Raw genomic sequence first — 27,398 nt, forward strand, 5'->3', positions numbered from 1 at the left:
GGGGCGGCTCCTAGAACGTCAGTTCAACTCCGCCTCGTATCTCTCTGAAGAACAGAATCACTACAGATGGGCCAGATGTGTGTGTGTGTGAAGTAGGTTTGTGTGTATTATGTGTGTGTATGTGTCCGTTCAGGCCTCTTGGCTATCCAGAAGCATCAGTCACCTGGACAGATGATTCTGGGTACTCGTCCACACCACGAGAAGGTGGGCCAGTCCCAATGGAGCACGTACTGTCTCGATACGAGACTCTGAACCACCTGGTGTTGGCGAGAAGGTGGGCTAGATTCCTCTGAGGACCCATTCCAGAGGGAGGAGGAAAAAGAAAGAAGAAGAATAAAAAAAAAGAGGAAAAAAGAAAGGGCGAAAAAACACGCGTGGTGCAGTTAGGAAAAAAAAAAAAATTAAATTAGGCTGTGCTAGAGTGGGAATTGATGTCAGAGCTCGTGCAGACAAAATTAATTTAAAAAAAGAGAAAATAAATAATTTAAAAAAGAATTAATTTAAAAAATATAATAATAATAATAAAATAAATAAACAATAATTTAATAAAGTGAAAAGTAAAATAATATAAAAATAAAATGAAAATAACATTGATAAATTAGCTACACTAGAGTGAAGGCACTCCAGGCACAGCGCGGAAAAAAAAAAAAAAAAAAAAAAGAAGAAGAAGACGGAAGAAGGTGGGGGCTGGCGAATATGGTTCCCTTAAGTCACTGAAGAGGTATTGTTAGGTGCAGTAACAACTATGTAGCTCTGCTTCCTGCGCTCAAAGACTTGGAGATTGGAATGCCTTTAGATTGTTGGGTGTTTGGAGTAGAGGATGTGGTTGCTGTTCCGAGATACCTGGCACAGCCTGCAGCAGGGTCCAGGGTCCTTCTTAAGTCATCGTACAACCTGCATTCGAAAAGAAGATGTTTCCAATTGCCGCAGACTTGCCGCAGAAACAGTGATGTGTTGGTAGCAAACCCAGCAGATGTAACTTTTCGTTGAGGGACCCGTGTCCGATAACCAAGTAGGAGGATTCCAAGATGAGGGTGCAAGAAGTCACTCTTACAAATATGGAGTTTTAGAGGTTATGGGAAAATTTGTAATTTGGGAATAATTTAATCTTTGTTATGGAAAGGAAATTTTGATATTTAAGAGAAGCATTATGGGAAGAATACTAGATTTAGAAATAAGCGATTACAGATGTGCCAATTGAATAGCAGTCAAATGGAAGAGAAAGTAACATAAATGTAGATCCGTGGGGAAAATGTGGTGAACGGTGAGTAAACAAAAACAGCCGTCCCATTCTAGGGAAGGAGTGGAAAAGGGGTTACTGGAAACGAACAATGGGGCAGTGAAATGCAGGTGATTAAGAATCGTTTGATCTATGAGGCAGCTGGACATACGTCACCATGGGCTAGCGTTTGGGTCGAAAAAGACCAGGTCACTGTGGCGACTTTTTGGTAAGTTGTTAAAGTTTTCGCAAATGGGAAAAGACAAAAATGGGTATCCTGGGAGAGGACGGACGGCAGACATGAAAGGATTGTGCTACCCTCAGAACTAAACTAGAAAATGGCTTGGTTTGCACACGGGGCAAATAGTTATGGGAAGTTTTTTAACGAATATAAAAGAGGGGACGATTAGGTGAATTCCTGGGATTAGTAGAGAGTCCCGGGGAAGGAGGTTCAAACGATGGAAGAAAAGTTGGGGTCGTCAGTGTGAGGAGAAGGAGAGAAGTGGCTAGAGTAAGAGGGAGTGTGGCTAAAGGGGTGATTGTACAGACAGAGTGACAGAAGTAAGTCGGGCAGTGCAGAAATGTAGGGAGTGCAGAAAGGGCCCTAGGCAGTAATGGGAAAATAGTTAAGGGTAGAAAAATAACGGGAAGGCTAAGGATGAAACAAAAAAAGGTTATGAAAGACAGTTAAGTGAACCAGGAAAGGTAACGACCTCTTGGAGAAAGATGCATCTGAATGATCCGTAGTAAAGGAGGAGTTGTGTATTCAAAGCAAGAGAAAGGACGCCAGACCCGCTTTCTCCTGAATCTGCTTCAGATAATTTTCCGGATCACTTGGCTGCATGCCAAGTGATCCGGAAAATTATCTGAAGCAGAATCAGGATAAAGCGGATGAAGGAAAGCCTTTGAAGATAGCGCAGAGAGCCTAAGATGGAAGTCTGAAACTCCCCCTGGAAAAGAAAGGAAAAAGATAGAAGCAGGTGAGCAATATATTAAGTACTGTACGTTAACAGGAAGGACTGTTAGCGAAATAGTATAGTAATTAATGAAAAGGGGGTAGCCCTAGAAAGTAAAGTGAAAGATAAATTATCTCTGAGATAGATGTACTAACAGAGTTTATTATGTTAAAAGGGGTTAGTATATAGTGCAAGGGAAACGAAGGAATGAGCAATAGATGAAATTGATATAATGTGCTAGAAGGGTAGTAAAGCTTATAAAGAAGGATTCTGAATATGGTTTGAAATTATAGATAATTGAGTTATATGAGAGCAACTCTGAATACATTGATGAAGATTTGTTGGTTTAGCTGAGTGATTAGTAACAAGTAGGGACTTTAGAATACTGAAGATTGGTCTACAAAAGTATATTGTAACAGAGTGGGGAGAACTCAGAGCTGATGATGAATGTAGCTTATATGAAACAGTATTGTATACAGGAGTAAGTGAAACAGGTGTAGTGAATGTACAAGTGTTGTTAGGAGTTAGTTGGGAAATATGGAAATAAGTAGAATGAATCGGGTGTTTTTTTTTATATAATCGTCAAATCAGAATAACTAGTGAAAGGAAACTGGAATAAGAATAATATATGCAAGGTATCACTGAGTCAACTTTGGATATTAGGACTGTATGCTTTTTAATTCAATTGTATATTCCGTTGTATGTAATAAATTTCATGTTTTGTTTTCACTTCGAGTCCTGTCATTCTAAGTAACACACGCCTTGCTTGCCTCGTTAACAGTTTGCTCTCACACAATTTAGCGAGAGAATCCCGATCACTGATTAAGGGGAATCAAAAGAAATTAACCTCAAGAACTTGAGAATCTTCTGTGATATATACAGAGTATAGCAGTCAGGTGGCAAAAAGGTGGGGCCTTGTAGGTGTGAGGGCACCTAAGAAAAATCTAAATAAATATAAATAAGGAAAATCTTCTGTGAGATAAAATATAATAAGAAATATTATAAGAGGAAAATAAATAACATTAAAAATCTGCCCCCTTCCCCCCGCAAGGGAAAGCCAGGTCTTTACCGTTTTCGAGGTTGTGAAAGTGACATCAGGGAGGAATTTTCTGGTAACGGATCCTGTGTGTGAGGTGTTCCATCTAGACTGCCAAATGTTGACGAGTTCGTTATAACAGCGACCTCTTTCTGGTTTTGGGTCACCATCGAGATTTACTTCTAGGCCCTGTATTTTCGTTGCTATTTTCTTTTTAATTTCGAAGTTTACACCTCTGAAGATTACAAATAGATCAAGCGGCAAAGTTGCAGCTATCACCTGGATGGCAGCTGTAGACACTGTTCGCCGTAATCTGTGAGTGGCCAGGGGCATAGCACGTTGAGCGAGAAGCTCTTCCAACTCTACCTAATACCCGTAGACGTTTGCTACTGCGGGGACAAGGAGAACTGGTTCCACCTTCTCTTCGAGTACGCTTTCTACGAGGCCTGAGGCAAGACTCTGCAAATATCATCTCTGTCACTGAAAACCAAGTGGACATTCTGCTACAGACACCACAGAACCTGGCTGCATTCCAGAACTTCTCCAGATGTCCAGGGAACCCAACGATGACTACTTTTTGCCGCTCAATTGAAATTTTCGAAGCTGACCGATTGAGTGAACTGCTCGATGCCCTTCCACCTTCCTCTGAAGGCAGACTCAATGCCTTCTCTCCTTACACGCTTTCCGATGTTAGGGTGCGAAATTTCTTCGATCCGATGGAATTGCGTGGATTCGATCTTGCGTTCAAGTGAGCTTTAAGGAGTTCTTTTGTAAACCGCTGTCCCTAGGGTGGAAGGACAGTGAGAAAATTTCATTTAAATGGTCGAAACCAAGGACGCGGACAAAGTCCAGCCCCACCTAGTGATCGAATTCTCGTCCACCTGCAACGTGCAAAAGTCTGTCGTCTTAGTTCGGCTTATGAGATTACTGTAACGCCAATTCCTCTGCTCCCGGATTACAGTTTTCTTCTTCTTCTTCTCCTTTTCTCTCTCTCTCTCTCTCTGTATCTTGGGCATCGTGACCTTTATGGGGAAGTTGCGAATCGTATGAGTTTAAAAGTTAGTCGTGAATGCGCGTGAAGAATTCTGCGGGTTTTTCTTTCGTCAGTCAGTCCGTGATTATTTGATGTGTGGATTAAGTGGCCACGGGCAAGAACGTCTTAAGACAGCTGCTTTCTCTTCTTCCGAGTCGATCCCATCGATCTCTACTTGCCTGGGAGCTTAAGTGGGGCAGCCCAGCACCGCACCAAACATGGGAAGATTTTGCGTCCATTTCACAGGTCAGTGGTGCCTTCTGACTCGCGGCTGTGTCCGTGGGATCGTGCGTCCCTTACTTTCCTCCCTCCCTCCGCACGTGAGGGTGGGCGGTGCCACCGCAACTGCTTTCTCGAAGTTGTCCTCGGCTCGCCGCTAATTGCCAGCGTTGCTTGGTTTCGTGGCGATTGCTCGGAGCAACACTCGTGTCAGGTGGTTGCCAAGCTCGTGTTCACCAAGGTAAACACGCAACCCCGTAATGAGCGAGGGGGGATGGGAGAGAGGGAGGGAGGGGAAAGCTTTTCTCGTTGCCTCGCCGCCTTCCTCTCACTCAGACGAGATCGCCACAGTTGCGTGACTGCCGAGAGAAGAAAAAAAAAAGGTGTAGGAGGGCAACTCGGCATCCTCCCCTACAGATTTGTAATTCCCCCTCCACTTGTGCGAACGATCAGATTTTGAAACGTTCTCTGGAAATGTTGTCGAACATCACATATAAATATACACGCAGTGGGCAATTTATTAGGAGCACCGCTATGCCAGGGGCGTTGTGTGTGTGTTCAGCTGTGGCACTGCTAGCCCTATTTTCATTATTATTATTATTATTGTTAACAACAGCAAACAAACGTGCCTGAGGGTGCAGCCACAAAGCATTATTACACAGCTTCAAAGCAGAAGCTTGGAGTATACATTTCCCAAAGTAAAGAGAAAAGCAAATGTACACAGGAGCGGATTAAGGTCGGTTGAGGCCCCGGGCGCAGAAGAAAATATTGGGCCCCTTAAATTTATAGATAAAATAAAACTAAATAAATAAAAGTACGACTCATCCGTCCTATTTAAGTGAACAGGCAGAGCACTGCTATTTCTTCACACACATTACACAATCAGAGTCTTTGAACTTGCAAGAAGAGTCCATTTTAAGTCAGGTACCGGATGAGGTTAGCAATTTCAGTTGCCTCTTGAAGTGTCCGGGGGTGTCAAATATCTCCATAGAGCTTGTAAACGAACTAAAGGGGAAGAGAATGGATGGAAGGGAAGGACAACGCAGTCATTGATCCTCCATTTCATCTCTCTCTCTCTTTTGCAGTTGCCGCGTTAGAAGGGTGGCGTACGCAGTGCCCGTAGCCTGATGCAGATGGAACTACGGAGGGGCGAGGGGAGTAGTTACCTGAGCAGTTTTCGCGGTGCTCTTCTTCTTACAAAAGCGTGTTCATTGCTCATCGGACCCGTTTCCGGATGTGGCGGCGGCGCTGTTTATCCCCCGACGATTCTGTCGAGTGCGATGAAATGCGGCTATGATTTACGGGACGCATGCAGACGGGATGTGCGAGGAAGCGACTCCGTAATGGCTTCGCAGCCACGGGCCCCGTCGACTGTTCGGCGGTTAATTCCGCCATATCAGTCGCTTCGCATCTGGCCGAAGGCACGGTGCGCGCTCTGCAGCCATCAGCGAGCGACTCTCGTTATCTCGCCAGCCTCGGGGAACGCGATCTTTCCTTTTTGGTCTCCCCACCGAGCCCGCAGAAGCGACAACGACAGTTCGAAGTTTACTTCTCCGCTTTGGCAAATGAAGCGATCCGTCCCGCAGCGACCTTCCACCAGAATACGGAAAGTTTTACGACCTCGGGCGGAATCATCCCGTTTTGGAAGCTCACGTGCATGTCCAGCGGCTCGCACCGCCGCTCGCCCGTTTAATGAGCGCGAGGACCCTCTTCTTTGTTCCGCTTTATCTTCGTGTCCGTCGTGTTCGAGCTGCCCCGGAGGCTGTCGTAATAAACGCCGGGTTTTATTGGACGCCGTTAAGGTCTTCTCTTCCAGGTGGCGCTGTTCGTCCCCTCGTGTATTTCGAGGAAGAAACGATGGACACAATTTCTTCGGAGTGTTCAAAAAGGAGGACTATTCGGGTCAACCATAAATGAGACAGAGAGAGAGAGAGAGAGAGAGAGAGAGAGAAGGAAGGAAACGAAGTCGTCGCCTCTTCTTCATCTGGACTCCGCATACAAAGTTTCCCACATCCGCACCACACTGAGAACAAATACAGAACTACTGTAAATGCCAGAAAAGAGTTCTGCGTTGAAAAATACGTAGTATTGTGTTGTTCGATTCTGTTGGATGTCCTGGCATTTGGCCGCAAGGTCCTTGGTGTGGTGGAACCCCGCATACACGGCTAGGAGGTAGCCAGGCTGCCCATTATTCTCTGACTAGTCTGTGCAGGGTCGCCTAAGCTTCCTGACAGAGACCAATGTAAAAAAAAGAAAAAAACAGTGAGAGCGGGTGGGCTATAGAGTCAAGAAAGGGGGGGACAGGTCGAAATATGGCGGATGAAGAACTCCGCACTGGGTGGTGTTAAAGAGGTCGAAACATTCGTCAATACTCACGAGGAATTGTTTTCCATCAACTTTACGATTTTTCCGAGCTTCGCCTGTTACAAGGGGCTTCTCTTGATCCATTCGGCACGTGCATGAAGCCGTGTTCATCCTCCGAACATTTCTGCAGCGCACGAGCCTTTCCCGCAGTCCGCCTGTGTTTCGAACTCTTACAACTCTCGTCATCGGCTGAAAATGAGCTTCGAACGGTGGAAACGAGTTGCAAAAAGAGTGCACGCGCCTCACTACAATCCTCAGGTGGGAAGTGCGTCGGCACATTCGTCCCCTTTCATTCTCTTTCTGATTTTATTTTTTATTATTAAATGGTTGTCGGGAGGAAATGCACGAAGTTATCTCCTCACGTAGCCATCCACTTAACCTTCCAATTTCTTCAAACCGTCAGCCTCAACTACCTGCAAAGGCAACCAGGACTCGCTGGCTAAAAGAAAACTTCCGTAATCCAACCTAAACCCCTGCAATGGAATTTATGAACTGATTCTGCAATTATGAACAACAGTGACACTTCCACCTTCATTCATTTTACAGACCCTTCTCAGAGACGTGTAAACCTCAATCAGGTCCCCTCTAAGTTGCCAAACTTCAGCGCGCAAGACATAATCGAAGTCCTCCCTCGTACAGTTCCCTTTTGTCAATCTCACCACGCGATTTGCTCTTCTTTGGACCCTTTCAAAAACACCAAATGGAGACCTCCTTGCAAACGAGGGCTTCTTTATTCTTATACCTGTATTTATATCCTTTTTTAAATATTTCCTGATGGTCACTAGCGCTGTTCTATTTCACTTCATCAGTGTCGAGTTGCTGGCATTGCACCGATGATTTTCCCTTCTTCTGCAGTTTGGGATGTACACAATTCATAGACGATTACGCTGATTGAAATGCCTTCAAACATCTGGCAACGTTCGACACCACTGTCAGCCAAGGGCCAATTAATGACACATTTCAGTACATCGCACAAATCATCATCCAAGCAACGGCGATTGAATTCCAAACACATGGACTCGATTTCCAACATTTCCCCAACCACGGTGCCGTATTATTTTATTTGGGCAGAAGTCCGGGAAATGATGGGCAAATACAGATCGCCTCCTTCATCGATCCTAGAGCGTAATGGATGTGCAATCGTAGACCCAACTCCAATTGCGAACGCTCTCTGGGAGACAGTTGCTAAAGTGTCTGCCGACTTCAAAATCAGCATTTACATTATCTTCACAGAACCTTTCAGAGAATGAGAAATGAAAGCGGCCTTTTTCTCTATCACACACGAGTGCCATCGGGCCAGATGCCATACGTACGCATTAGTTTAATGTACTGATTCAATCGCATTTGTATTTGTAGTTGTATGTAAATACCTATTTGAACACCCCTGGCTCCGCCATGCAGTGATGGGATTAATTGCGTATATCTTAAAGACTCTTCTACTATTCTGTCCATTACGAGATAATTTAACGTCTCAATCTATGGATCAGCTGCTTTGTCTGTACAAAAGAATCTATCTCGATGACCAGTTCCCGGACACGTGGGCAATAGTGACTGCCTCCTCCAAGCCTGAAAAGATTCAAAAATTCCGAACAATTACCGTCTCATTGTTCTGAGCAGCTGTTTGAGCAAGATCGTGGACAGGATGGTCGTTACCCTCCGCATGTGGTATTTAAAAGCTAATGATCTCCTTTCAGAATACATTGTGGCTGCTGAAAGAACATTCAGCCATTTAATCAGATTGGAGGTATCCATCCGATATTATTATTAAAATCAGTTTATTTCCCAAGAAACCTTGGGTCACCCCGGAACGGCTTTGTGCCGAAGGGTGCGAATATTTACAGACTAAGGTGCGAGGAACACATGTACAATAAACAAGAGTACATGCGTGCTCGACCCGAGACATTTACAGGATTAAATATACAAAATATACAATTGGATGAAGACAAAACAAAATCTTTGTCAAATACGAATAAGCAAGTTAAAAAAAAAAAGTCAATCATGTCCAGGAGCAGGTAAGTATTATAAGTTCATTATGTGGTAGCAGTTCTTGAGGATTTCTTTCCTGTAGGGCTTGTCTTCACAGAACCTATCAGGGTGGATCCTAAATTTATTGAAGATCCGAAGACAATTGGCTGGAAACATGTTCCTCAGGGAATCAATGCTTGACAGCCTAAGACGAAGAGGGAGCCAGGAAGGAATCCTCAAGAACTGTTACCAGACAGTGAGGGGGTGGCCAACACCCTGTTCATCCATCTAAGCAACCAGTACTCTAAACGGAGATACTTGTGAAGGTAGGAGGCAGGGGCAGATGACCAAATTTCTGATTCATAGAGAGGGACAGGCGTAATACACCTCAGGATGTGCCGAACAAGCAGCGCTGGTTGATGCACACCAACGAGCTTTTGATGCACCGCCCAAAGAGCCGCGTGCGTCTTCTGCCTCATCCTGACAAGTGAGGCTGAAAGGTGAGCCCAACATCCCAGAGGAGGCCAAGGTCAGTAAGTGTAAGTGCGTGTTGTTGTCTTACGGCACGAGGGGTTTCCCCCATCTCCGCGTTGCTTTCATTGTGGTGAACCAGTTCACTGGGAAATGCCACAGATTTAAAAGTGTGTGGGAATTGTTCATGTGTTGTGTTCTGTACCGTTGTTCATCTGGTCATTTAGTCGTTGTACCCCTATTGAGGCCCAATGTTGTCCCACTTACAGAGTGGGACAACGTTGGGCCGTGGAGGCAGACCAGGAACCCAGTAGCTGTAGATTCACTCTGGCAGGTCCTGCTGCTTAATTTCATGGGATTTCGGCGACTAGGAACTAAAAAAAAAAAATAATAATAAAAATAAATAAAAAAAGAAAAACAATAAAATAAAAGAAAAATAATAAAATAAAATAAAAATAAAAATAAAAATTAATAAACTAAAATAAACTAAATAAAGAAAAAAAAATAAATAAAAAATCTGCGCTATCGTAGGGGGTAATATCGTTTAGGTTAGGCCGAGTTTAAGGTTTTGATGTGTGGCGCATTCGCTATGGCAAAAGGAAGGGCAAAAGCCCTTCCTTTTGAGCGGCTGGGCCGTTAATCCGAGAGCGTCTATCTTAGGGTTTTCTTTGTATCTCTTGTCTAGTTTCGGTTTCCATTAACAGTCCGACATTTATCATCTTCCGTATTCCTTTTATTCTTGTATTTTTAAGGTCCTCCCATTACTAATTACTTTTGTTTTTAATTCCTCACTAGAGGGGGCAGTAAGTAAGTGTAAGTGTGTTTAGGGTCAAGTGGCACCAGGGGTTTCCCCCATCTCCGCGTACTTTACATTGTGGTGTGCTACAGTACGCTGTAAATGCCAGAGATTTAAAAGGTCTTGGATCGTTTACTGTCATGTACCATTGTTCTTCTGGTCGTTTAGCCGCTAAACCACAATTGGGGCCCAACGTTGCCCTACTTACGCCCCATGGAGGCAGACCAGGAACCCAGTAGCTTATATGCACTCTGGCAGGTCCTGCCACCTAATTTCCTGAGATTTTGGTGGCTAGGATCGTAAAAAAAAAAAAGAGAAGGGGCAGTATGGGAGGTCACTTTTTGCACCGGCTCCCTACTAACAAAGATTTGGATATCAGTTTTGACTTTCTTCTTGGTTATCGTCAGTTGCGCTGATTTGGAAGGGCTCAGATGCAGCCCTATTGTGGCAAGATAACTTTCCAAGCTCAATATCTGCCTAGAAGCTTGTTCGTTGATATCATGAATCTGATGATTATGATCTGAGCTCACGTAGAACTTCAGATCGTCGGCATAGGAAACAAAGTTCGGATTCTGAGCAAGGAAAGGCTCCAAAACTGCTGCAAACAGGATAGCTGACAGTACGCTTCCTTGCGGGATGCCTCTTGAGACGTCAATAGTTATTTAGAAGTCGCTGTGGAAATCGATATGCTCCCTCAAAGCCAAGCACCAGTTTTCGTTTTCTTTGGTATTGTAAAAGTGTATGACACGGCTTGGAGATTTAATAAAACAAGCCAACATAAAATTAAGCCTGAATAACCTGAATTTTCATACCAAACACATTTTAATTTGAGCACAGCCGACAAGTCAGCTTTTCGTTTCCATATGAGATCCAGATATAACAACTGATCAAATATCCAGCTATTTTATGGAATCATTTAATATTTCAGAACATCCCATGAAATTCAAGAGTAAATATCCTAATTATAGCCCATTTTGTTTTCATTGTCTCCCCGATCACCATAACTTGATCAGTAATCCTGTCAACTGGCCCTCAGGAACCCCAATTAATAAATTCAAAGAATCAGTTAAAGATAGCATATCAACTACAGTACGTATCAGACCTTCCCCTCTCTCTCAAACCCATTGATTGGTGCGCAATTGTCGGAGTACTAACTGCGAGTGAAATGTATCACGCCCTCTGCTTTTTCTTTTTAACTAATCACTATCTGATGGTATTTATCCTAAACATTTTAAATCTTATAATTAAACCCGCACACAAAAAAACAATCTAAATTTTAAGCTCAAAATTGTCATCATATTTTAACCCAGTTTTGGGGGCCGAAATTCATAGCTGCCGTCCAGAGGGATCAGTCAATACTATACTTGTTACTCTTTGGGAATTCATCTCCTCCTAGGTTGATGTGGTTTACACGGATCTTTCGAGTCCATCAATCACCAATTCCTGAAACATAAACTATAATCTTATGGAGTAACTAACTAATCCTTCACTGGCTTAGGGATAGGTATCTGAACGTTGTTATCAAGAATAATTGCAGGGATATTTTCCTATTTATCACTTTTCAACCTGGAATCCCTCAACTCTCTTCTTTGGGATCTCTGCTGTAACATATATGCTAGTGACGTCAATCTTATTCCTCTCCCAGTGAGTACAAAACTACTTCTTTATGCTGATGATATAAACTTTTACATTTCTTCTAAAATATTAAATCATAATAATCGAATGTAATCTGCTCATTCCATTTTTGAACTTTGGTCAGTTAACAACAACTTTACCATATCACTGAAGGTATACAAAACAGATTTATAGCATTTAATTCTTACGAACAAGCAGACAAAGTGCAACATGATGTGTCTCCGGATCAAGCCCTGCTAATTAACCAACTTGTGAACAAGAATACAGTTCAGCGTGCAGTTAACCAAATACGCCCTGATAGTAGTGAAGGTCCTGACGGCATCCCTGGTTTTATTATTAGATTGTCCAGCGTATACATCATTGATTCGTTAGTGCATATCATTTCCAGGTGCATTTGCCAGCCATTCCTTCCAAGACAGTGGAAAACTTTCAGGATTACGCTGATTCCTAAAAAAGCTTGCAGAAATAACCATACCCGCCATCGACCAATTGCTGTTTCGTCAATAATCACTAAAATTATTTGAAAAATTCATGCTCCCATATCTTCAACAAGCAATCTTCGCTAATGCGCCTGTCAATATGCATTTTGGTCCCAGAGGGCGCTTCACAACAACAAGCCTAGCTGACACCACTGTACGCATCCAAACTGCGTTTCAAGATAAGGCACGATGCGATGTATTTAATTTGACATCAAAGGTGCTTTGGACAACATAGATCTCAAAAAAGCTTTTAAAATACTAAAAAATCATTTTCTCGTTGACACAATGATTATTTCCTATCTTCAATACAGCCTAAATCGCAGACTTCTCCTCTTCCCCACTAGTACTGACAATATTCTCGTCACAACCTCAACAGGCATTCCCCAAGGAGCCGTTCTCTCCAGTACTATATTTTCAGCATCTCTTAAACCACTTCTACAAGAAAATCCAAATCTACTGGCATATGCGGATGATTTAAAGTTATTTGTAATCTCCAAATCAGTGATGATATTCGCAAAGTTATCCATAATGCGAATTTAGAGATTTGTGAAATCATCAGGTATCTGAAAGATCTCAATCTGCAAGCAAATCTGCTCAAATTACTTATTCCCTTCAGAAACAACCCAACCATACAGAAATAAAAATTACAGATTTTTATTTCTGTATGGTGTAAATCAATCCCAAATGTTTGCGCTCACAAAGACCTTGCAGTTGTTTTTGATAAAAATCTCTCCTTTATATGTTGCTCCTTATGTTGCTATATACCTCAAAAAATTCAAAAAGCAAAATGGTTAATCAAACAAGAAACAGCAGCGATTCAAGACAGAAAAACAGTCATTAAGCATGTTCAAAGATGCATCTTTCTCATTCTGTCCTATGCTTCCGAAACCTGGTCCGGTGCTCCTCAAGTAACCGTCAAGAAATTCCTTGCCCTGGAATATTGGGTTCTTAGATGGCTCAATAGTAAGCTTCGTTTTCCCCATACAATATCCAGGCAACAGCTTTATAAAAACCTAAAAACAAAGCCTCTGCAACAGATGATCAACGAGTCTGGAGTCATGCTTCTTGGAAAGTTAATCACTTCTGCACGCGATTCACCAAACTTAGCCAATATAATATCTGTCCTCAACAGGGAAAATTCAAGAAACCAGCGGTTCAAATCCAACCTCTCCAGGCTCAAACAAATGGACAGAATGTTCCCCAATGAATCTCTTTACCTCATAAATCATCGCAACAGGTTCATGAACTCTGAAGCCCACAGGAGTCAGATCTCTGAAGAAATGAAGAAAGAGAATCCAACCCAGTAATTGCAACTGAAAGCCAAATGTTCTGAAATTTTTTTAAAATTCATAACTAAAATTCCTAGTCATTGTTAATATTTATATAAAATCTGCTATGTCCATACACTCGATTATTTTATGTGATTTCCTTTGTAGTTTTACCTACTCCTAGCCATGTGCTGTGATGGGCTTGCTGTATTTGCAATAAATGAATATTTATTTATTTGTTTATAAATTAAGTCATATACAACATTCATAGCTTAGTGAAGAAAATGAGCTATCCACAGGAACCAAGCCACCAACAAGTTCCATGATAATAGGAGTCCTGGAACGTGCATAATGCTTTCTATGATAACATAACGGGTACCGAATATGCTGAAAAGTTTGTTTAGTTGTCAAGTAGAATTGCTTCATTACCCTCGAAAAGATGGAACAAAGATTCAGTAGATAAAATCTCTGTTCATCATAAAGTGGACAGTGGTGTAAAACATAATGCCAGGTTTCTTTAGATTCAAGTAGGCAGGCAGGCAGGATTATGTTTCAGGCCCAGAAGCTAGATTTGGCCTTTAGAGGTCCTTTGCCCAGTAAGCAAGAAAGACGTACTCATTGAAATGCAAAACCATATTTTAATACAATCTGATGATTAATAATCTGAAAATAGAATCTAATAATGACGATTTTTGCAAAACCAACATCTCTTTTACGCATTCGCTGCTTCTGAAGGCTGAGGATGCTCCCACATGTGCGAGAACTGTGACACCATTTTAACCATTTGGTTTTGGTGCATTTAAAGCCTCTGTAGCTTGCGTTAATGAACCCTTAATCAAATGACGAGGTACTCTGTGGTGAGGCTTCTTTTTTATCCCAGAATCGGAGTTTTCATCCAGCAAACAGTAAATAACCGAAAAAAAAACCACGTGTGTATTTTCTCGTGCGCTAGCTTTGGTTGCCCTGCGCTTAACACGCACGCACGCCCTCTCACCCATACAGACACACGCAACACCTATAAAGCTTCGTAAAGTTTGCCAAAAACCCAACGCATCTGGTTGAGGGGAACTACAACTGAAGAAGAGTCAATCGATCAGAAAGATTCCGCTCGTGATACTTTCGCGAGACAAAAAGCAATCGGTTTTACTTCGTGCAATTAAAATCGAATCTGGAAGCACCCGGATATTTCGCAATTGAAAACTTAACCGAAATTAGCGATTCTGGATTACTTTCGACATATTTTGAAGACCCGAATCCACCCTCTACGCTTCTACTCTCGCGCTAATTTTCCACATTTTCGTTCGCGTTCTGTTGCGCGCACTTCACGTACAAACAACTTCCTGCGATTTGATAACTCTGCACTTGGACCCGGACTGCTCTGTAATGAACAGAGTGCAGAGCAACATGAGATAAGTGCGTGTCGTGCATAGCAGGCGTGTCGTGCAGTGAAGCCAGATTGCGCTGAGAATGATCCGGGGGTGTTCATTAAAATAAGCCGGAGATCTCTTTCCTAATTAAGTCACGAAAGTTATTTGCTCGTCAAATTGTAACACGAGTCGTGGCTCGCCCGCATTACGTATTTGAAAAACAAAACAAAAAAAAATCCCACGAAAATCCCAATCCTTCTCCAACTATATTATAAAAAAATCCCATTTTTTTTTTAAATTGTGAACTTAATTAATTTAAATCCTAACGAGGGAGGTCGTATTAATTATAGCGTTGGGTTTGTGTTCTTCTGTTATTCGCCGGTTCGTTTCGATTCTATTTCGATTGCTACCAGGGGGGGGGGGGTTGTCACGAGCACCCTAAGCGCTTCTTGGGGGAGGGCCTCCCACTAATACTCACACGGACTGTAAGCTAACTGAGACTAATTTTTGCCGTCGATGGAGATTATTTCCTCTCCGTCTGTCTCGTTGGGGTCGCGAGCCACTGAGGGATGTCGCGATCTGATCTCGCCGCGAACAAAATTGATCAGAGCCCGGCTAAGAATTCCGCTTGCTGTTTCCTTACAAATAACCCATTTCATCATTAATGTCTCGTTCGTTCTCTCAGCTTCCCATCCATTACGCCCACTAGTTTCTGCTTCGCAACCCCCCTCCCCTCGTGATTAATCGTGCCGCGTCTCCTCCACCCTCTTCCGCGTTTTTTTCCCGACTTGGAGAGAATCCAATTTTTATTATCTTTCTGCCCGTAACGATGTTCATTGTGACCTCCCGGCAGTCGCCAGGACACGCGCATCAGTGGGGTTATTCGACGAAGCATGACAAATAGGACCCGGAGGGGGAGGGCAGACCCAGTCAGCCAAGCTACACTCGGCTGACCCACTTGAATTGTAATTGCCGCAGAAAACACATCGCCGGAGGATTTCGAATTTTTCAACGATTTCAGCCCTTCAATTACGGTCACGCGCTTCTATTCCTGCCTCCAGTAAACAGCTCGTGGCATTGTGACAGTAATTAGAATTCGTCAACGGACATTGTGTTAATTAAGAGAATGTTGACATCGGGGAATCCACCCTTGGTCCTTTGCTGGTTAATATTATAAAAATTATTTTTACCATTATAATAAAATCTTCGCATAATCTCAATAGCAGCATCGATTCGGCCACTGATCGCAAGAATGTTGCTCTGGCTGGATGCCAGTGTTGCATTTCATCCTGACACCATTAATATGTAAGCGGACCAATGAGCTTTTGCACGCCAATGTCTTCAAACAGGACATGCATTGTCATGCCGAAACAGAAAAGCCCTCCACATCTTGCAGCCATAGTGTGGGAAGAGTAGAAGAAATGTCCAGAATTTAATGTGCCACGTGGAATTCGTTATTTTTGGAAGAACTACCAATGGTGCAGGCAACAGCCGATAGTGATAGCACCTTCGCCAAAATTCACAGCCAAAACGCACGCTTCGGTCAATAACGCTCTCCGAGCAGTCACTTCTTCCAAACACGGATTCATCACTCCATAACAAAGCTTTCCAATGTTCCACGAACCAATTACGATGGGTAAGACCAATTACACTCACCAGGCAAGTCGGGCTGTTCCCTGATATGTTTGGTTTGTATGCTGGCTGCAACTCGTCTTTACAATCTGATTCAATATCTCGATCCGTTTCTCAAACTCCCTTGGCCTCCCTGAACTTCTAGTTGACTGCATTCAATGGAAGATAAAAGGAATCTCCTCCGTGTCTTTTTCGGTGAATTTCTGCAGTCTACCAGAACGTGTCCCGGCTGTAGTAGCACCAGAGGACGTTCGGATTTCATCGTTCATTTTGTGGGTGTTGCAATTTTTCTGTAAGGGCACGATCGATCGGTAATATGGCATTCTATAAATCCTCCTTTGGCGGTGGCTGGACTCGCTCTATCTTGAACGCGAGCAATTGCGTTTTTTGTCTATTGCTGACAGGTAGATGGATTGATGTTCTCAAATCCCACCAGCATCTGAATACTTTTGGTAATGTTCGAATGATGCATATTGGCAGAGTTCATTCATGGGGCATTTGCTTTTGCCCTCTTTTTTGTGGGCCAATCTGTCGATAAATCTTCCAACAGCGCGACCGCAGTTTATTTTCTGGTTGCAGTAGAAGGCTGGAGTTGTTCTGAACGCAATTACAGGTTGCCTTAAATATTTCTTAATAATTCTGTTTACGTTGCTTAATATTTTCAATTTTTAAACGCGTTCATTTAGAGTCACGTGCGCTTTCATTTCAAAGTGTTTGCGTTGGATGAAACGCAAACACCCGCGAGCTTCGAAGGTTTTTGAAACACACCTCGGCAGTTTAAATAAACCCGAAATGAGAGAGCAAAAAATAAATAATTATCTTTCTCTCTGAATCTCTTTCGGCCCTGCGATCGGAGCAGAATTCGTTTCGGTTAATTATGCGGCCGACATTTATTCCTTAATTAGTTCAAACGGACGCCTTCGTAAACACAGAAGGGGTTTTTTCGAAACTGGAGCTCTGTATTGAACTGAGTGAAGAGAGAAAAACATTCTTTCGCTGAGTCATATCTTAGTGGAATTCTTTCTGCCCCACTCGTATTTCAATGGTCACGCAAAAATTCTCACACGCTAATTTATGCTAAGGGTATGTTTAATGGCACCGATGGTCTTCCATCCAGACGGTTTGGCCCATCTGAGCAGCGAACATCAACGGGACTCAGTAGAATTCGAACGATTCATTTCAATGAAAGTGGTGGGTGAAATTGTATTCCAGGAAGATAAATGTCCCAAGAAAATGGTGTTAATGCGACGACTGACAGAAGATTATAAATTGCAAAATATTTTAGATTTTTCTCAAAGTTCAGAACTCGATTTCGGCGTGGCATGCTAAGGCGTGGCCAATTAGAAGCCTTCTTAATGAGAAATTTTCATTTTGGACAGCAGTGGCTGAAACAAACCAAATGGTCCGCTCTCGAAACACAAAATTCGAAAGAAACACTGACTTTTAAGAGGACCTCTTCAGTCCTCACAGTTTCTCTTTTCAATCCTTTCAAATTTAAAATGTAAAGCAAACTAATTAAGTTACCATCAATTTAAAAATTCCGCAGAACTAATATTTTTGGCACATTTCGTAATCCCTTCCAAACAGTTCTACATCCGGTCGAATAATTGAGCTTCCTGTCAACTACACCCGGACGCCAACAGACAGAACATTTGCAGCGCGAGGAGTTGCCCTTTCCAGCGTAGAATGCGTGTGGAGTTTGTTGGAAGACAAGGTACAATGACAGTGGCGCTAATCTGTATACAAATCCGAACCCGTTAGTCAATTAATGGCAAGAGCAGGAGAGCGTTTATCCCTGCCACAACACCACAGCGACTTGACATCTAATAGGTGTGATCCGCGTGCCCACTATGTTTATCCACGATCCTCGGGGGCTTCACTAGCGCCTCCTTTGTTTATCGTGGGGATTCACGAGACATGCGTAACCGAATTAATATTCGTCACCGCTTGGCAGCATATCTGGCATCCGAAGAGAAGTCCTCACTGAAACTATTGCCTTCGGTCACTTTCATTTGGTGGCTTGTGGTGAAATCCAGAGAAACGCGGCCCGCGCATGCAGGATGGAGACAACAGTCCCTCGTCAAAGTCTTTGCACATCACCATGAACTCCCCGCTGCACTTTTCGTCCCTGCAGATCTCGGGTCTGCCCCGCTGCTTCTCAGCAACTCCCAGGGACGTCTCCCTGCACTCACGATGACAGCGGATGCGTGTTTTGCGTGCGTGTGGGCCGCTCGCTGTTGACGGAGTTGAGTCCTATGCGGTCGCGTGACCAATTACAGTCGACGCGCTTCGTGTGACACCGCCAGCTCCGCTATATGACCACCCGAGAGGGGTTGTATAACGGCATCGGTAAGTCACCTCGACTGTCGACACTTCGCATCAGAGACCCATCCCGTCACGTGAGCAATCCTGCAACACCACCCCTCCCCCGCCGCTCCATTACGGTGATGGATGGCCTACCACCGTGGCATCGGGTTCCGCGTGTGTCTGAGGCCGCTGCGTGCGCATACTATCTGTGCCCTCCCCCCTCAGTCCCCCACCAGTTGTTTACGCCTGGAAACATCTCGTTGTCGCGTGCATGGAAACCACCCGCAACACGAAGTGCGCGTTTGAAAGCGTCGCGCAACACGAACGTCCATCACGCCCAGGTGACATCGAGTGCAGAGCTTCGCTCCCCTCCTCTCCCCCTATTATCACCCAAAGCTCCGCACAATCCGACTGCCTCTTGCGAGGGTGGGTTTTCAGTTTGTGGGGCGCATCTCTCGAGGGTGCAGTGACGTCGGCGTGGTGGGAACTTCTTGAGGGAAGCGAAAGGAAGTTTGCTCCTTTTAAGTTTTCCTTTCTCGAGTAATTTCTGCAGGTATAGGAACATATAGGATGCTACTGAGCACGCTGCACTGAGAGAGAGAGAGAGAGAGAGAGAGAGAGAGAGAGAGAGGGAGAGGAGAGAAAGAAAAGACGCAGAAGTGGCTGACATTAGCTTTGCCGAATTCCCGATTAACTGAGGCTATGCATGGTTGAAGTGCGGACGAGATTTTTGTTTTGTGGTCGATGCCGCAGTTCCTTGACCCATCCGAACCTACTGTGGGGTGTGCTTCGTCTTTCTGTCGAAGATTTTCTGCTGGTTTTTTTACGAAAAAAAGTTAAACGATGCGTTGTTGTGGTACGAGTGTTACGGATCGCCATGAAAAAGTTCAACGGCCCTGAGGAAACATAAAGGACACGTCCTGGGTCGAACCTGCGCACTAATACGGAGATCACTTAAACGTTAATGGTAAGCACACGCCATACATTACACGAAAAAATACTTTAGTATTTATATTACGCTGACACTGCACCCCCCCCCAAATATTAAGAATAAAACAGTAATGTAAATAACAAAATAAAAATAAAATAAAATAAATAATGATAATAAGACAAAAGGAAATGGACAACCTAAGCGTTTCCCTCCTCCCATAGGTAATTATCCAGATGACCTTTGAATTCCCCCAAACTGTCGGCCTCTACCACCCATGAAGGCAACTTATTCCAGTAATTTATAACTCGCTGGCTAAAATAAAACTTCCTGCAGTCCAATTTAAACATATCCCCCCGTAATTTGAATTTATGTCCCCTAGTTCCAGCATCATTTATAATCTTGAAAATTTCGTCCTCATTCATTTTACTGATGCCTCTCAGATTCTTAAACACCTCAATCAAATCTCCTCTAAGGTGTCTAGTTTCCAAACTCTGCAACCCACATATTCGAAGTCTTTCTTCATAAGGACGCCCTTTTGCCGATCTCACCAGGCCAGTTACCCTTCTTTGCACCCTTTCAAGAAGCTCGATGTCTTTCTTTAGGTGCGGTCTCCATACTTGAACACAGTATTCCAAGTGTGGTCTAACATAAGCCTTATATAATGGGATTATCACGTCCCTATCTCTACTTGCAAAAGTTCGATAGATCATCCATAGGACACCATGGACCTTCCTTGCAACCTGTTTACAATGCTCAGAGAATTTCATGTCTGACCGTATCGTAACACCCAAGTCCCTTTCCTCCAGTACTGGGTTTAGTTGAATACGTTATTTTGGGATTACTGTTTCCCAGGTGTAATACCTTACACTTTGTTGGATTAAAGCACAGCTGCCATTTTTCTGACCATTCCTGAAGTCTATCTAGGTCTCTCTGAAGAAGCTCAGCTTGACAGTGATCATTAACTACTCTACCAATTTTAACATCATCTGCAAATTTAGACATCACGCCCTCTATCCCTTCATCGATGTCGTTTATGAAAATTAAAAACAACAGTGGTCCTAATACTGATCCTTGGGGAACCCCACTTCTTACATCAACCCAATCTGAGGAATAACCACTTATCACAACCCTCTGCCTCCTGCCCTGAAGCCATCCTGCTATCCGTCTAAGGATTGTCCCAGTGATTCCAACCTCTTCCAGCTTATAAAGTAACCGCTGACCGAGTCGAATGGTTCATAGGTCAGTCTGGGTATTCCGGATAAAGTGCAAAAGCAGCGATGACCATTTGCACTTCTGTCCGATGGCAGCAATCATTACGAGAAGGGCAATGAAGAGGAAAAGCATTTGTGCTGCCCCAACAGTTGAAATAACGAGGCGACTCATCTGCTCAATACTTCCCCGAATCTCATCAAGGGAAGCTCTTTCAGGAGTATGTTTTCAGTCTCTCTCTCTCTCTCTTTCTCTCGTTCGGAACCCTTCTTTTCGTGTCTCTCAAGTGGCGCATGAATATTCGATGGATCGGGAGGACAGTTTTAACCCCCGTCCACGATGATGGCGATTTTGAATCGCAAATATTTTCGAGTCAAATGAAAGGAAATGTTCGAGAAGTTGAATGATTTTTGGGGGCGAAAGGGGTCCACGGAATGTATATTTATGCTGCGGACGAACATCGTCGAGTGCTTCGCTAAGAGCGCGCTCGTGCCTGTTTTCCTGGATGGACATTCCCAGTCTCTTTGCAACGCTGCTCTGAAAAAGGTTGAGCTCGTTTTATTTTCGAAAAACCTTTTTTGTTTCTCGCTCGTGCGGGGGGCACACAAAGGACTTCTTTGTATCGCGCGCGCGAGTTTCTTTTATTCCGGATAGAAATCCGATAGTCTCGTTTTTGTAATTGATTGCATTTTCGTTAACAATCGACGACAAGCTTTTAATGCTCGTACGAAGACTGTTCCCACCCTCTTCCCCCCAGGGGCCTCCTCTCACCAGAACTGCATTATCTGCTGTCGAGTTAAGAAACGGGGCCGAGAGATAAACCCTTTGTTTTATTTCAGTGCCGCGATTTTTCTCTTCTTTCGAACATCGCCTTTTGTCTTGCGAACGTCGCTCGCAGTGAAGCCACCCTCTTAGCCGCGTTTAAAGTCTCCTTCGCGATGAGGGCCTTTGTTTGCCGAAGGTAAACATCTGGTGTCTGTAATCCCCTGCCAGAACGTGGAACTCCTTCTCCGTCGTCTTCGGGGGTTTTTCTCAAAGTGCTTCCGCCACCTCCGCTTCGATTACGTGCGGAGAAGAGGTGCGATGACGAGGAAGCCTCCGAGCTGTTTGAGCACGGACTCTTTAGCAACAGATCGCCAACCGACGTGGAAAAAAGCTCGACCTGGTTTCAGTTGTTTGCGAAATGCGGCATTCGAAATGAACGCGGTTCAAGTGAAGATGCCCTCGAACCAAGGATGTGGTCTCTTAACGTTAGGGACCACCACAAAGAGGTACGAAGAGAATCGTGAACCTTCCCCCCCCCGCCTCTCCCCAAAGAAACGAAGGCTATGTGTCCTCTGGTTGATTTGCTAGACGAAAAACAATGATTCCGGGATGAAAAATTTTGCTGTCCACGCTGCAGGCCGAATAAGTTAGCTGCAAAACAAAAAAGGTATTAAAAATTCCTGTCGTGATTGGTGGGATTTGAAGCGGGGTCTCTTCCACCTGGTTGGAAAGATATTATCCACGGCGCTATCAGCGAGGGCTGGTGATTGGCACCAGGGGATTCATATATCCACACGGGAACTTATTGCTCTAGAATTCAGTTTCATGCAGAATGATTGTTGCTCAACTCCACTGGAATATCTCGGGTTCAGATCCCATTAGGCGATGATATCATCTTGAATTGTGACGTGTTTCCTGCAACGCTTTCTCTAACAAATCCCAAAACATCGATGACGTCAGTATTAACTCCGGAGTTGGCCAAATACGAATTGAAAGGCGATCGAGTTCTAGATGTGTGTGTGTGTGTGCGCGCTCGTAAGAAAGTAAATCGCGCGGTGCCTTTTTGGACCTTCGGCAGTTTAGAATATAACACCATCCGAAGCATTTTAACATTCAGTCTTTTTTTTATTGTTCTTTGAAGTTTGTTTGATAGCTGCACTTAGTTTTTTTTTTTTTTTTTTTGCTGGCATCGGCTTAGTTTGCTGATGAGGGATTTATATTCATCCGCGTGAGGTTAATTTTTTATTTGTTTATTTTATTTTATTTTGCTGTCAACCAGCTTTGCACTACTGCTGGTGGGTGCGAAATTATTCTACTGAATTGCACTGACGAATTTAGCAGACCCAGGTCCGGCTTTACCTGCCAAGGATGGGTACCGGGTTGCATTTGTCCACGTGGTGGCTCCTCCCTGGTACCAAAGTAACCTCTGATTTCACAATACTCTACACTGCACACACACACACACACACACACACACACACACACACACACACATTTCAGGTCAGAATGCTGAGTTTCTTTTGCCAACAGAGTACATAAGTGGAGATGGACGTAAGTCTGGGAGTCACAAAACGACACGAATACAATACAATCCGAAGGATTTTAAAATTGATTGATTTCTGCATTTATTTTTCTGTGAAATGTTTATTTGGCAGCTGAAATATGATCAGAAATGCAGAAAAGAAAGTGCTTCAAAAATAAGGATCTTCTTCGATGCAAAAATGAGATCCAGCAACGCCTTACCTCTACTGCAAGTATTATTACACTGCTTGAGGCCTAGTTCACACGTGATGGCGTATTTGGGTTTGATAAACGTGTTAGAAATATTTTACTACAAGCGCAAAAAAAATTGGCTTCATCAAACAGCAGATATAGATTCAAAGATCCTCAGTTCTCCGTCCTTTTATTCAAAGCAACTGTGCTTCCTATACTGGAGTTTGCTGCTCCTATATGGAACCCGAACTATACATATTTGATACAGCAAATTGAATCCCAACAAATGAAATTCAACTAATACCTTTCCAGACGTAATCCCATGTTTTAGCACCGAATCTTCTACCCGAATCTCTGTTCCTACTTCAAGCTCTGACCTTTGAAAACTCGGTGAACTGTTCTCGATCTGAAACAGTTGTACCATGTCTGACTGGTTCAACTTACCTGCCTGATCTTCCAAGCCAAATTGATCTTCACGTTCCACCGGTGGCTACTAGAAACAAGATGACATTCCACATCAGTAACTCCAGGTTAGAGATATCCGAGAACTCGTTGTTTAAAAGAACTGTGGCTCTTATGAACAAGTATGATCTGATCTGGATATGGTTGTGGACAGGAAACAGTTGCACTGAACTAACTGGAGAAAGTTGGCTGGTTGACAGGTGCAAGTTATGATTAAATATTCTTTTATTTGTTTACACGTTAATGTACAATCTTTGTAGCCTCGTGTATTTTCTGTTGTACACTTTAACTGGCGTTTCTTTTATGTTTATAAGAAATAAATAAACAAATTTTTGATTCCTCCGAACAGATTTCAGAATAATTTATTGATTGTTAAAATATTCAAATAAAATCTGAAAGAAAGTATGAAAACTGAATATGTTACATTCACAATATTTATTTTATTATTTTGCACTCGGTGAAAGGCTCAACCCAATTATCGAGTGTAATTCTGTTTACGTTGACTTCTTGCTCGGAAATGCAGAGTTTGCTTATTTCGTCCATAATGGAAGCATCGGAATAACGAACTTCTCTAAAAGCCGCGCATTTGCTGATTGAGATATTTTCCACGCAGAGCGCAACAGCAGAATCTACACTTTCATTTAAATTTAATAAAATGTTTTTTGATTGCCATCGCTACATTTCACCGAGTTACTGCAATTGTAAGTTCACAAACGAATACTTAAACGCGATTGGAGAGTAAGAAAGGCGTATTAAACATTTATCTCGAAGGAGCCACTTAAAGTGTCTTTCGATTTTAACAGAAGTCGATGTTGTTCAGGAGCATCGGCGACGTACGTCATTTGCCTGAAAATTGTTCCGAATTCGATTTTCTGTTTGCCGGATGAAAAACTCCAGTTTCTGGGAGAAAAAACCTTTAATAGAAGTGTTTGATGGAAAGGAGGAGGACTTAATTTTCATCGTTTTGAGAAGGCCAAAACAGCATCCGTTTTCGATGTCGATAGAAACTGCACGTTTCTGTTCCTACGAATACAACTTGATGGCAATTACGAGTATTTGTTAACTTAATAAAAAATAAATATACAAAAGGACCTAGAGTGCCCTCTTAGGGCTTTTAGGGGCCGCTCTAAACTAACGTTTATGGCGATCCCTAAACGTTAATTCAACTCCGCATTGGTTCTCTGCGATGATCTCTGCAAAATGGCCAGAAATGAGTGCAACGTAATGTGTTCGGTTGTTTCTGGCCACTTTGCTAATGGGAAGCAGCGATCACCGGGAAAGCTACTTCCGAGTACCCGTCAACGCCACGAGGAGGCGGGAACCAAATAGGTACAGTCTCTAAGTGGACTAAATCGCATACATTCTCGGACTAAATGCCGATTTGCAGTAGCCTAATCGAGGACAGCATTCCCGCACCAGTCAATTACCACCAACAGATTTCGCCCAATCACTAGGGTGAACAGGCGGAATCGAAAAACAAGGCGAGTGAGAGATTAAAATAAAACATTTAGTAAAAAATAAGTAGAATAGATTAGAAATAAAATAAAATCTCGCTCCCACATGGAGTAACACAGAACCCAGTGGGTTCGTGCAATTTTCCCCGCAGCTGGTTCCTTGCAAAATATAAGAGGCTATCCCGTTAATGGGCTGGGAAGAAACATAAGATAAAGTACTCTGATTCTTGAAAAAAGAGGCGAATCCGCATCACCCGAGAAGCTGAAGCCGATAAGGCGAAATTAAATGGACGAAACGCTGCGTTAGAGCGCGCGCTGTACTTTAGTGGAATGCGGTACAATGCCGCATCCCTACTCGATGACACAGTGGTTCGCCATTTCTTGGTTTCAGGAGGGTTCAAATCCGGTCCGAGGCTCATTTAAGAGTACTCGCAATACTTGGAAACGCTATGAAATCCAGGGGAAGGGTGAAATTCGACGAATAACGCAACCACCATGGTCCTGATCTTGAACCTTATGACTTTAATGGGTTTTTTTTTTTTTAATGCCATCTCCCCCATGCCTAAAGACAAAATTACAGCGAATCTTGCAACAAGGACGCCCAGAAACAAAAGAAGTGGGGTCCACGGTTCAGACTTGCGCATTTTGTCAATTGTAGCATTCATTACGGGTTTTATTTGTAAATTTACCACGGACGATTCTTCGTCGTCTATCCTCCTGCCCCCGGGATAGAATCACACTGTAGTTTCGAACTCGATACGAACACTTTTTTTTTTTTCTTCTCATTTTCCTGGTTTAGAACAGACCGTACGTGGTAAACTTTGAACCGATAAACAACTAACAACGCCAAGACTGCATTTTAGTGAACACGCAGCGAGGAGAAAAACTTTTTTTTTTTTTTTAATTGATCGCCTTAAAGAGAGAAAAGCAATTCCACCCCCGAAGGACAGTTTGGAATCGCTTGTCGCGTCCAATGAGGACGCTCGCAGGCAGCCAAAGACGATCTTCGTTAAGAACCCCCGACTGCTTTTTAGATAAATCCGAAATTAATTATGAGCAGTCCCGGTATTTTCGGAGATTAATCCGAGCTGCTCATTACCCCTGGGGATCTTCCTCAAAAGAGGCTTAAACATAAACATGAACACGCGCGGATGCCTTTCAGACCTTAATTTTTAATCCACCCCGGCAATTTTAGTTCTTATTCTTCAGACATAAACATCTTCTGCGCCTGCGTACGGATTGCCCTTTCAGACCGATAGTGGGGGGAAGCCGAATTAAAAGTCTCTCGAGATGCGGGGGATTTGTAATAAAAATGGAGGACCGGAGCGGTGTCCAAAATTAAAGTGCCGCGTCAAATTACATTTAGTAATTTGGATGTCACCGAACCGATGTAATTTGCAATGACGACTCGGTTTGAATGTGGCGTTCGTACACAGGAACGCCACATTGAGAGTTCTTCTTCTTCTTCTAAACAGGCGGCCATATGAACGTACACACAAACATCCCCTCATTGCACTTTACGATGGCAAACTATCGAATTTAACTCGTCAGAATTTTGCCAAAAATGTAAATAAACATTCGTCACACACTAAAGGTCCAGCAAGGACATTAGGTCAAGTGGACAGAGGTTTTCCCAAAAGTAGCCCGATATACTAAAGCTGATATCCACCATTTACCAGATGCCTATTGAGGAAAACCTTCGCATATCACAAAATTAAACCCTAACCTAAAAAACCTTAGGTCAGGGTTAACCCAGAAAACATAAATAATATTAAAATATGAAAGATTTATTTCAAAATTTTTAAATTGTCACCAGGTGTCCTTCCCTGGTTCAATGGCGATTTACAGTTGACAGTTTCCCTCGAGAAAATGGAGGACAGACGCCACATTTAGTTGTTTCTGGCCTGTTTGGCACCAGAAAGGCGGTCACGTGAAACGTCCGTCCACACCACGGGGAGGTGGGCCACAACTAAGTGTATTCAAAACCGCCAGGTGGTGTCCTCCCTACAGTGTTTGTCTGTCCTAAAAAGGACGAAAACTACACCCAGTGGAGGTGGTGCTATACCAGTGGGTGCCAGCAAATCCCATACCCACAGTTACCCAAACTGGGGTACCAG

The sequence above is a fragment of the Mastigoproctus giganteus genome, chromosome 1 (genome assembly GCF_048544385.1).
Source record: "Mastigoproctus giganteus isolate SK-2022 chromosome 1, ASM4854438v1, whole genome shotgun sequence".
In the NCBI taxonomy this organism is placed as follows: Eukaryota; Metazoa; Arthropoda; class Arachnida; order Uropygi; family Thelyphonidae; genus Mastigoproctus; species Mastigoproctus giganteus.